Source organism: Ambystoma mexicanum, chromosome 3q, assembly GCF_040938575.1.
Source record: "Ambystoma mexicanum isolate Mex_15411 chromosome 3q, UKY_AmexF1_1, whole genome shotgun sequence".
In the NCBI taxonomy this organism is placed as follows: Eukaryota; Metazoa; Chordata; class Amphibia; order Caudata; family Ambystomatidae; genus Ambystoma; species Ambystoma mexicanum.
Window position 1 is genome coordinate 494,925,707 of NC_090926.1, and position 12,877 is coordinate 494,938,583.

A 12,877-nucleotide genomic window follows, 5' to 3' on the forward strand; every position below is an offset into this window, starting at 1 on the left:
GATGCAGGATGTTTTTGTAGCAGGACCGCTCCAACAGCGAAGTTGGAGGCATCTGCTTCGATGACATATGGCATCTCATCGTTAGGATGACGCAAAACAGGGGCTGTACTAAACGCTGTCTTCAAGCGCTCAAATGCTGTCGATGCCTCTTGATCCCAAAGGAAAGGTATCTTGGCACTGGTCAGATGTGTCAATGGGGCCGTGACCTGTGAAAACTGTGGAATAAAGCGCCGATAAAAATTGGCGAACCCCAAAAACCGCTGAAGGGACTTCAAATCATGAGGTTGTTTCCAGTTCTGAATAGCCTTCACTTTGCCCGAATCCATGTGTATACCTGCATTGCTGATTACGTATCCCAGGAACTCCATGTTATTCCGGTGAAACGAGCATTTTTCGGCTTTGGCGTACAGGTGATTACGTGACAAACGCAATAGTACTTCGCGGACATGCGAGACATGTTCCTTCAGATCGTCCGAGAAGATCAGGATATCGTCTAGGTAAACCCAGACCGAGATGCCAACCAGATCGCCAAACACGTTGTCCATAAACCGTTGGAAGACGGCCGGGGCATTACACAACCCGAAGGGCATTACCCTGTATTCGTAGTGTCCAAAGGGCGTTTTGAATGCCGTCTTCCACTCGTCGCCCTCTTTGATTCTAACCAGGTGGTAGGCTCCCCGGAGATCCAATTTAGTGAAGATCTTGGCCGAACGTAAGGACTCCATGATGTCCCGAATCAAAGGTAATGGGTACCTGTCCTTGAGTGTTATGTCGTTCAATTGACGGTAATCGATACAGGGCCGCAGGGTCCCCTCTTTCTTTTTGACAAAGAACAACGGAAAACCGGCGGAGGATCTGGAGGGTACGATGTAACCCTTCTTAGAACAATCATCCAGATAATCCCGGAGTACTTGTTTTTCAGACTGAGTTAGAGAGTATAACTTCCCATGAGGAATCACAGCACCAGGGATCAGGTCTATGGGGCAGTCAAATGACCGATGAGGAGGAAGAGGTATTTCTCCGGGTTCCGAAAACACGGTACAAAAGTCGGCGTAAACATTCGGAATCTGGGACAGGGAACATAAGGCAGACGAGTCCTCTCCCGGGATTAGAGGGACCAAGGTTGTAGACTTCAAGGAGGTGTTGTGGCAGCAACATTCACGGAGGCAAAAGGCAGAAACAAATTTCAAAGTACGGGACTCCCAATCGATTGTAGGATTGTGTCGCAAAAGCCAAGGCAGTCCCAAAACCACAGGATACGATGGTGACTTGATGACGTCGAGGGCTATCTTTTCTTCATGCCCCTTGACCTGTAACAGCATGCCGATGGTATGCAACCGAATGGGACCGGAAGCTAAGGGTGTACCATCGATGACCTCTACCGGTATAACCGTTCTTCTGGTAAATAAAGGCATACCAAGGTTGATGGCGAATGTCTCGTCAATATAGTTCCCGGAGGCCCCACAATCTAATAGACCATGGACATCGATCCTTTTATCAAGCCACTTCAAAGTGATCACTAGATTCATCAAGACGGCAGGCTGCATTGGGGGCAGTTGTAACCCAGGGCTGGAAAGGTCTGAAAGCAAGAAAGGACCTGTCGTAGCCTTTCCCTTAGACGACAGGTCTTCTAGTTTCCCCCTTTCTTGATGGGACGTAGAGGGCAGGTTCCCAGGAAATGTCCAGCGCCTCCGCAGTATAAACACAGTCGCAGACTTCTCCTGCGCTTCTTCTCCTCTTCCGATAACGGGCCCTTTACAGCTCCTAGTTGCATTGGTTCTTGGGTAACATCCGAAGGTGTTGATATCCCAGTAGGATGAGTCAGTGGTCTGAGGTTTCCCTTTTCAAACCGACGTCTCTCTCCTTTTCTCTCGGCCAACCTCTGGTCTATCCTCAGAACTTGTTCAATAAGTTTCTGTAGATCATCAGGTTCCGGTATGTGCAACAATTCATCTTTGTATTCTTCTCTTAATCCCCGGCGAAACAAGGTTTTTTGCGTTACTTCTGGCCATAAGGAGTCAGTTGCCAATTGACGGAAACGGCTGATGTAAGAAATGATGTCGGTATTGGCTTGTTGTAGATCCATCAGTTGATTCTGCGCTGCAGAGGCTAGATTGGGGGATTGAAACACATCCAAGAATGCTTTCTCGAAGGCTAAAAAATCGTTCAGGATTGGGTTATTAGTAACGACCAATGGAGTCGCCCAGGCAAGAGCGTTACCAGATAAGTTGCCCAATATGTATCCGATCTTGGCCTTGTCATTGGTAAAGTGTGATGAACGGAAGAGAAAGTGTATGCGGCAATGATTACAGAATTCACCCACACGGCGGGGATCTCCATCGAACTTGATGGGAGCTGTGTGAGCCATGGGACCTTCAGGTTGTGGAATGGCACCAGTGTTCTGAGTCACCATTTGGCGTAAGGCTACATTTTCCTGACGGAGTGCCGCCATCTCGGCACGAAGCGCTTGAAGTTCGTTACGAAGACCCGGATCCTCTTCCATCGTAAAGTCCGAGGAGTCAGAAGACAGGCGTCTCAATCTGTTGTAAATAGCGTCACGAGAACGCTGCGTACCTGTTCGTCCGGTTGGATTCCTTGGTGATGAGGCCAGGCTGTCGGATGACCCGGAGAGATGTGACGGATGACGCGGGGAACCAGCCCAACACCAGCCCGAATGGAACCGGATTGGAGGTGAACCGGCTCCCAACGCCACGGGTTGGCTCACCCCTGATTGAGTGGCGTCAGGACAGTGCAAGCACTGGCAGGGGGAGCCTCTGAGTTGATGGTCCGGGGTCCTTGGTGGGATTCCGATGGTAGGCAGGTCCGGGGACTGGAAGCTGAATGGTCCCTCCAGGGACGAAGACAAGGAAGCAAGAAGAGCAGGCCGGTCAGGAGGAAGTACGGAACAAGAGGGGAAGCTCAGAGCGGATAGGAACTGGAAGGACTGGGCAGAGACTAGAACCAAGGAGGGCGAGCGGGACTTCTGGAGCTGAAGGAAGGGGAGGAAGGAAAAGGCGAAGGGCAGGGGTTCCCCAGGCAGAACAAGGGAAGTGGAGGGCAGGGGTTCCCCAGGCAGAACAAGGGAAGGAGGAGGGCAGGGGTCCCCCAGGCAGAACAAGGGAAATAAGCAAGGCAGCAAAGACACGATCCGAACAAACCGCGTTGAGACGCGGTTTGGAAAAGGATCAGGGCTCCTTAAATAGGCCCGCCAGCACCTGGGAGGCCTGTAACACAAGCCGTGCCGTCTCCCCGGCAACGGACACCCCACAACGAGGCTTGAGCCGCACGCCCTCCCGAACCGAGCATCCTGCGCACTGCGCATGCGCGGAGCACGGAGAGCGGGCGCCCGCGCATGCGCGAAGCAGTGCGCATAGGAGACCCGGAAGCGCCAGGGACCCAGGACACCCCCGGACCTCGGAGCCGAAAACGAGGATACAGCCTCCAGGACGGGGAGCGCCGTAGCGGGTAAGGGGACCTCAGGATGGGCGGCGTGACACCAGGGCCCTTCACGCCGAGCGGGGAGGGAGGCCGGTGCCACAACCCCTGGCCTCTTTAAGCCTCTGTCTGGGCACCATTTACGTAAAGGTTGCAGTAGCTATAGGCTGTTCCTCCATGGTGTCCCAAAACTATCCATCGATTCAAGAGAACCAAGGGATGCCCTTCGGAATAAATGTCTTCATTGGCTGTGGACAGTGGGGGAATGTGGGTTTGTGTCCGGGGGCTCTTTGTTGGAGTGTATCAGACTGCCCAACTCCTCAGGAAAGTTGGATACTGTTAAATTAGTCTTTGGGGACGGCCAAATGGCAAGGGCCATCTTGGAAAAGTGTAATGGTCACAGGCAGTCTTGGAAAAGTGGCATTACAGCCAGTTTATCTCCCATTCACGCCCACGTGTGGCACACCGTGGACACTCCTGGCAACAAGTCCCTCTCAGGGGCTAACCTGACCACCTTGGGTCTGAGGCGGTCTAGAAACCACCAGGGGTTAGGGGCGGGCGGGGCCTGACCACCTGTTTAGCAATCTGTTTGGGGCCTTTATTAGGGGGGCGGTCTTTTGCAATGCCAGAGGTGCCATGGGAAATGGTTGAAGTAAGGGGTTGGTGGGTTTAGACCATTGTCTCAAAGATCTGTCTAGGGTCTCTTTTGGAGGGGGTGGCATGTTCATATTGCCCTATTGTTTTCCTTAATGTTGTTTCCCTGTAACTCTGTTCCCGATTTGCATTTTTATTTCTAGAATTGTTTTTGCAGGATGTACTTTGATGGTCTTTTTTTTGGCCGAATAAAGGTGTTTAAAAAAAAAAAAAAAAAAAAAATAATGAAGTAAAACAAGGAGGTTGATTGGTCCCAGGCTGTGCCCGTTTCTGCTCTCCACATATCCTGTACCCGGAGAATGAAGGACATTGCATCTACCTCATCTCCCATTGTACACTGCATTACCGACTGAAAATCGGGTGCGCCTGGAAATGTGTCCCTCAGGGCATCCCACACTCTCGCTCGTACTGTGTTGAACGAGGCCCCATCATGGTGGTCACAATCCAATGTTATTCCGGGAAAGCCCACCTTTGCCCAGACCCGGTTTGCCTGGTCTCCCACTGCAGATACACGCAAGCTTTTAACATCCCCCACTGCCAAGGGTACTCCAGCCGTGTGTTTTTCAAATGCATATATCCACTTGCTGGCACCGCCGGATAATGGTGGTAACTGTTTGAGCAAGTTGTCTTTGTCCATTTGGGCCCACGGTATGTAATTTGGCCTGCCCTCCTGTCATGATCTCTGCTTCCAAAAGGTCAGGGTTTTCCCAACTCCCTTGGAAGCAGATCCATAACCCAGGTTCTGAGTGCCAACCAGTCCCAATTGGGACCTTTTGGACCCAGTCCTGGCGCCAGTGGCACCAGGCTCATAAATATGCCCAGTCCCAGCGCTGGAAGCACCGGGCTCATAATGCTTGGGTGGACTTACCTGCAGCAGACCATGCTGCTTACTTGCCTGCCAGTTGAGCCTCTGATCCTCTTCTGTTTGGAACTACTTTTCCTGTTGGGTGGGGCAGGAGCCACTCCCTAGATTCAGAACACTGGAACTCTTCTGGAAAGCAGGAACTCTTTTCTTACCTAGGCGTGGCTGTGGAAGGAGACACCTAAGCACTACAGGAGGCTATTTAAACCACACCCGATGGATGAATCTTGCTTTGCGTTATTCTGCATCCTCTGCAGCAGAACGCTCATCGTGTCTTCTGCATCTGATCCTGCGCCTAAGGAAAAAGGCTTACCATCCTGAATCCAGTCTTCAGCAACACCTATAAAGACAAGAAAGAACAGGTTAGCATTACGGTCTTCAGTGACAGCTCTTCACTTACCTGGTCCATCGGCTGTCACCAACGCCTCGCGCTGCATTCCGGCATCTGAAAGACAAAAGCTTTCCAACTCTTTGCACGCTCCGGAGGCCTTCGGCGCTGCATCCCGCATCTGAAAGACAAAACAAGGTGCGTTTAAAGACATTGGGGAACTTTAATACTCACGTGCCATTACTCCTTTCCACATCTAACCCAGTGGGTATTCCGGCACCCTGCAGCCGCTCCGAACTTGTACCTGCAAAATAAAAAGACAGTTAGAGCGCATCGTGAAGCAGGCAACAAGCGCTTACTTACGTGCTTCCAGGCGCTTCTATTCATCACACGGGCTCCATCTTCAACTCACTTCAGCCCGTCATCCGCCATCGCCGGAACCCTGCAAAACAAGAAACATCATTACTAAAGACTTTAAAGACATTAGAATTACTCGAAACTTACAGTTCGTGCAGTAAACGACGGACAGCAGTCCTCTGAAGTCAAGAGGCCTGCTCCCCTTATCCAGTGAAGAAACTGGTTACAGCACCCTGCCCCGAGGCAGATGGAGAGCACGGCGTTCACTTACCTAAGGTGAGAGCGTTAACCTTTGGGGTTCTACAGGAGAAGAGAAAGGGAAGAAGAGAGAGACATTCAATAACCCAGTTCCTTAATCCCATATTTTCTATCTGCAGACATCTTACCCTTCAAGTCAGACATACAGTGCACAGAGGTCCAGCCCAAAGAGCCAGCCGTGTGTTACACATCACCTTTGAAGATACGGTATATGCCCAGTCAAGACCGGCGCCTCTACGGGAATCAGGTGAGCGTTACAGAACGCAAAGCCTACCACAAAACTCCCGTCCAGGCGCTATGGAAACCTCGGATACCGACCAGGTAGCCCAGTTACTTGGGGAACTAAGGGCAGAAGTGCATGCAGCCCGTCAGGAAACGAACGCTCTAAGAAGGGAACTGATTATTTCCAAGGAGCGAACAGATGATCTCGCTAGACAATTGCTACAGTCACAAGCCGGACAGACCCTGTTACCCGCATCTGGGGGAAATCTTCCTTCTACATCCTCTATGAATCCAGTGCAGATCAACCTACCTGGGAATGTACCTCTGGCTCCGCCCGAACGATTTTCTGGTGACCCAAAGAGGTTTGCAGTATTTATCAATCAGTGCCGGTTGCATTTCTTATGCCGGCCAGCAGCCTTTCCAACTGATCAAGCTAAAGTAGCTTTCGTGCTTTCGTACCTTAGTGGCAATGCGGCAGACTGGTCGATCCCTCTAGTAAATCAAGATGATCCGTTCCTCCATGATTTTCAAGCTTTTCAGCTCAGTATGGAAAAACTGTTCGCAAGACATTCACAGGGGCAGGCCTTGGACAATGAGCTTCTTTCGTTGCGACAAGGTAATCAAGACCTTTTGGCTTATATTGCGTCTTTCAACAGACTGATAGTGGAAACTCAATGGCCTGAGGACAAAAGGATTACGCTGTTTTATAGAGGTCTACGTGGAGAGCTCAAAGATGTGTTAGCCCAAGTAGTGAATCCCCCACAAGATTGGTCGGACTATATAGACTTAGTCGTTCAAATAGATCACAGACTGCAGAACAGGAAGGCCGATCGTTCCAAGTTTGATGCTCGAGTATTTTCCAAACCGCCAACTCCTTCCAAAGGAGTAGACTCCGGGGAACCCATGCAAATAGGGGGTCTGAAAGGTCCTCTAACACAAAAGGAGCGGGAAAGGAGAAAACAGTTGCAATTATGCCTCTATTGCGGAAACTCAGGGCACTTTCTTCGAGACTGTCCGGTGAAACCTGCCAAGAAGGCAGTAGGAGCTGCAGTTACCAAAGTTACAAACTCTGAGCAGGGAAACGACCTCGCCCGACAAGAATAGAGGTCCTCTTGCCGAGCGTGAAAACCAGTTCCGTGACCTCGCATTTCGTGATACCTATGGTCCTCATTAGCCCTGATAATCCGGATCGATTACATGCAATTGAAGCTTACGTCGACAGCGGTGCCATCGGCAATTATGTGGATCATGAAATGGTTTTGAGGATGAATCTAACTCTTTGTCCCAAGGCTGTAAAGGACGTCATTACTACGGTGGATGGTACGGAGATAGCCTCCGGGCCAGTAACGGATACCACTCAAGAGGTGACGCTAGTAAGTCAAGATGGACACCATGAGAAGATCGTATTCGATGTGATCAAGACCCCTCAGTTTCAGATTATTCTAGGAATACCTTGGTTAGAGAAACACAATCCTCTGATCGATTGGCGAGCAAGAACGGTCCAGTTTCCAGAATGTGTCTCTACTTGTCACCCTCCACCTGGTGTTGCACTGGCAGCAATTTCTTCAGAGACTCCCCAGTTACCTCCCGAATACCTAGAATACCAAGATGTTTTCCGGAAGGATCAGGCTAACTCTCTACCTCCTCATAGGTCTTATGACTGCCAGATAGACCTGATACCTGGATCTACTCCTCCTTGTAGTAGAATTTATGCCCTCACCGAGCCTGAGAACCTTCACCTTCGACAATACCTGGATCAATACCTGGCAAATGGGTTTATTCGTCCTTCCAAGTCCCCTGCTTCTTCAGCTTTGTTCTTCGTTCCAAAAAAGGAAGGAGACCTTAGAACTTGTATAGATTATCGCTCCCTGAACCAGATCACCGTTAAGAATAGATATCCGTTACCTTTGATCCCTGAACTCCTGGACCAAGTCAGAAAAGCATGCATATATACAAAGCTGGATCTTAGAGGAGCTTACCACTTGGTACGAGTAAAAGAGGGCGATGAATGGAAGACGGCCTTCCGCACCAAGTAAGGGCTATTTGAATATCAGGTCATGCCCTTCGGACTTTGCAATGCCCCGGCCGCCTTTCAATATTTTATGAACGATGTCCTCAGAGAGCTCATAGATGTGTGTGTTGTTGTTTACATTGACGACATCCTCGTTTATTCTTCATCGGAATCTGAACATCGGAAACACGTGAAAATGGTCCTCGAAAGATTGCTTCAACACAAACTTTTCGCTAAGTTGGAAAAAAGTGTTTTCAACGTGACTGAAGTTGAATTCTTGGGATTCATATTATCACCTGGCGGAGTGCGTATGGATTCAAAGAAGGTCGATGCAGTTCTCAAATGGCCATCACCATCCTCCGTAAAAGGTGTGCAAAGCATGTTAGGCTTCGCTAACTTTTACCGCAGGTTTATCCCCGAATTCTCTCGAATAGTCCAGCCCATCACTGCCTTGTTAAAGAAAAACAAACGTTTTGAATGGTCTACCGAGGCGGAACAAGCTTTCCAGGATTTGAAGACTAAATTTATCTCTGCACCAATCTTAAAACACCCTCGCCCCGAACTCCCCTACATCGTGGAAACTGATGCTTCAAGCCTTGCCATGGGGGCAGTTCTATCACAAAAGGACCCGGTAACCAATCAGTTGCATCCCGTGGCATTTTGGTCCCGCAAATTCTCGCCTCCTGAAATCAATTACACGATTACTGGCAAGGAACTTCTGGCTATCAAGTCTGCCTTTAAGGCTTGGCGGCATTATCTGCTGGGGGCCCGACACACCGTTACTGTGATTACGGATCACCGAAACCTGCAATATTTGAAAACCGCAAAAGCCCAATCCTCTAGACAACTCCGTTGGGCATTATTCTTTGCCGAGTTTGACTTCATAATTACCTATCGACCTGGTACAAGGAACGGTAAAGCTGATGCCCTTTCTCGGATGGGAGTGGAAGAACACTTGATCAACCCAAAACCTGTACCAATCATTCCCGAACAAAGAATTCTGGGTGTAATCGCCACAGAATCCATAGAGGAAGTTAAGGATAAAGCCAGGCAACTTGTAACTCCAGCAGACATACAGAATTGGCATCTGCAGGGAAAGGACTTTGCAGTAAAGGACAACTTATTGTATTTCCAAGAACGATTATACCTACCCGGCACAGATTTACAGAAAAAAGTAATCTCTTGTTATCACGATTCTTTAATGGAAGGACATCCCGGTATGGCCAAGACCTCAGAAAAGATCAAGCGCTACTTCTGGTGGCCGTCTTGGAAAAAAGATATCAGAGACTTTATAATGTCCTGTGGAGTATGCGCCCAAAACAAGAGTCAAAAGGAAAGACCAGCAGGCCTTACGCCCTATTGACATCCCACCTCGCCCTTGGCATACGCTTTCTATGGACTTCATCACCGATCTACCTCCATGCTCCGGATACAATACGATTCTAGTAATCGTGGACTTATTCTCCAAGATGGCGCATTTCATTCCGCTCAAAGGCTTGCCAACAGCAGCAACTCTGGCCCGAGAATTTCTCGAAAACATCGTCCGACTGCACGGTTTTCCTTCGGTTCTAATTTCGGATCGAGGTAGTCAATTTATTTCTCATTTTTGGCGAAGTTGCTGTCGGTCGGTCAAATTGATGTGAGACTATCGACCAGTCACCACCCTCAGACCGACGGACAAACCGAGAGGACCAATCAAACTCTGGAACAGTATTTACGCTGCATGCTGCAACAAACTGAAAAAACTTGGAAAGACATCCTTTGGATAGCCGAATATGCCTACAATAACTCTGTCCATTCGGGAACTGGGAAAACCCCGTTTTTTCTTTTGTACGGCAGTCACCCTCGAACCTCGGAGTTGGATCCCCTCCAAGATCTTGAAACACCAGCAGTAGACTACCTGCATTCTACAATCACCCAAGCCTTTAAGGAAGCTGTTTCTCACCTTCAAAGGGCTAAAGAACAATACAAGAAAGGAGCAGATCAACATCGGAAGGAAGCCCCTCAATATCAAGTAGGGGATCAAGTCTGGTTATCCACCAAATATCTACCTCTAAAAGGGCCACGCACATTCAACCCAAGATACCTTGGTCCCTATTCCATCACTACCATAGTAAACCCAGTAGCGGTCAAGTTGGACTTGCCCCCGCACATGAAGATACATCCGGTCTTCCACGTCTCTCTATTAAAACCCGTGCAACCTCAAACCCGACTAACTAAATCTCCAAAACCTATCCTAGTTGATGGAGAACTCGAGTTTGAAGTCAAAAGCATTCTGGACTCCAAGATCTCCAAATCTAAACTATTTTACCTAATTGACTGGAAAGGCTACGGACCCCAAGAGAGATCCTGGGAACCTGCTGAATATGTCCACACTCCTCGCCTAATCAAAAGATTTCACCGAACATTTCCTGACAAGCCAAAACCCCCGGAGAAGCCCGGTTTGGGGGGGGGGGGGGTACTGTCATGATCTCTGCTTCCAAAAGGTCAGGGTTTTCCCAACTCCCTTGGAAGCAGATCCATAACCCAGGTTCCGAGTGCCAACCAGTCCCAATTGGGACCTTTTGGACCCAGTCCTGGCGCCAGTGGCACCAGGCTCATAAATATGCCCAGTCCCAGCGCTGGAAGCGCCGGGCTCATAATGCTTGGGTGGACTTACCTGCAGCAGACCATGCTGCTTACTTGCCTGCCAGTTGAGCCTCTGATCCTCTTCTGTTTGGAACTACTTTTCCTGTTGGGTGGGGCAGGAGCCACTCCCTAGATTCAGAACACTGGAACTCTTCTGGAAAGCAGGAACTCTTTTCTTACCTAGGCGTGGCTATGGAAGGAGACACCTAAGCACTACAGGAGGCTGTTTAAACCACACCCGATGGATGAATCTTGCTTTGCGTTATTCTGCATCCTCTGCAGCAGAACGCTCATCGTGTCTTCTGCATCTGATCCTGGGCCTAAGGAAAAAGGCTTACCATCCTGAATCCAGTCTTCAGCAACACCTATAAAGACAAGAAAGAACAGGTTAGCATTACGGTATTCAGTGACAGCTCTTCACTTACCTGGTCCATCGGCTGTCACCAACGCCTCGCGCTGCATTCCGGCATCTGAAAGACAGAAGCTTACCAACTCTTCGCTCGCTCCGGAGGCCTTCGGCACTGCATCCCGCATCTGAAAGACAAAACAAGGTGCGTTTAAAGACATTGGGGAACTTTAATACTCACGTGCCATTACTCCTTTCCACATCTAACCCAGTGGGTATTCCGGCACCCTGCAGCCGCTCCGAACTTGTACCTGCAAAATAAAAAGACAGTTAGAGCGCATCGTGAAGCAGGCAACAAGCGCTTACTTACGTGCTTCCAGGCGCTTCTATTCATCACACGGGCCCCATCTTCAACTCACTTCAGCCCGTCATCCGCCATCGCCGGAACCCTGCAAAACAAGAAACATCATTACTAAAGACTTTACAGACATTAGAATTACTCGAAACTTACCGTTCGTGCAGTAAACGACGGACAGCAGTCCTCTGAAGTCAAGAGGCCTGCTCCCCTTATCCAGTGAAGAAACTGGTTACAGCACCCTGCCCCGAGGCAGATGGAGAGCACGGCGTTCACTTACCTAAGGTGAGAGCGTTAACCTTTGGGGTTCTACAGGAGAAGAGAAAGGGAAGAAGAGAGAGACATTCAATAACCCAGTTCCTTAATCCCATATTTTCTATCTGCAGACATCTTACCCTTCAAGTCAGACATACAGTGCACAGAGGTCCAGCCCAAAGAGCCAGCCGTGTGTTACACATCACCTTTGAAGATACGGTATACGCCCAGTCAAGACCGGCGCCTCTACGGGAATCAGGTGAGCGTTACACCTCCCCCTGCGAATGAATTGCAGCTGTAGATTTTGTTTTCCCCCCCTTTTCCGGTACTCACCTTTTTTCCCCTTTTTCCCTACTACGTCCATGCGTCCTGTTCTATTCCTTAACCTCCCTCTCCACTCTTCCATGGGGGACAATCCCTCCCCAAATGAGGCCCCACCAGTGGCAGTTCCCAATCTCCTTTCTTCTTGCTCCTCTATGTCACACAGTATTCTTCCTCCCTGTCCGATGCCATCCCTCCATCCTCCACTTCACGTTCGCTACCAGCTAGGGTTATTTCTATGATCCTTGTGGGAGTGTCATTTATTCGAAACAGTATTTCTCCTTTTTTCCATCCATCCTCCGCCGCCTCTTCACTAGGCTGGGGTGTCGTGTCTCGTTCTACCCTGGGGGTATGTGAACCCCCCGCCCCCCTTGTTCTCCCAGGGCCCTCAGGCGGGACAGCTCTGTTCGAGCCATCGTTAGTCGCAAATCTAGATCCTGTGTGAGTTTCTAAATATCTATTGTGGGGGTACTCACCTGTCCTTTTATTCTTTGGCTCTCATATCGGGTGGTGCTGTGGCAGATGGCTTAGGTGTGGACGGTAATGCGGATTGTGCCACGTATACAGGGTCGCTATATCCCTCTGCAGGCACTGGCTTTGTTAACAGGGGCTAAATACGTGTAACCTCTGTCTTATTCTCATTTGGCTCAATTGGCCCTTCACTGCCAGTTATTGCCAGGGGAGATACAGTACACTTGCTACCTTTACCTGGGGGGGGGGGACTTCTTCGAACAACCTCCACAAGTCCAATATTTCCCTCCTGTTCTGCAATTGCTTCCCTTTATATTTAATGAACAGACAAGCAGCAACCATGTCTAATATAGCCTTATCAAATTACCCTCCTT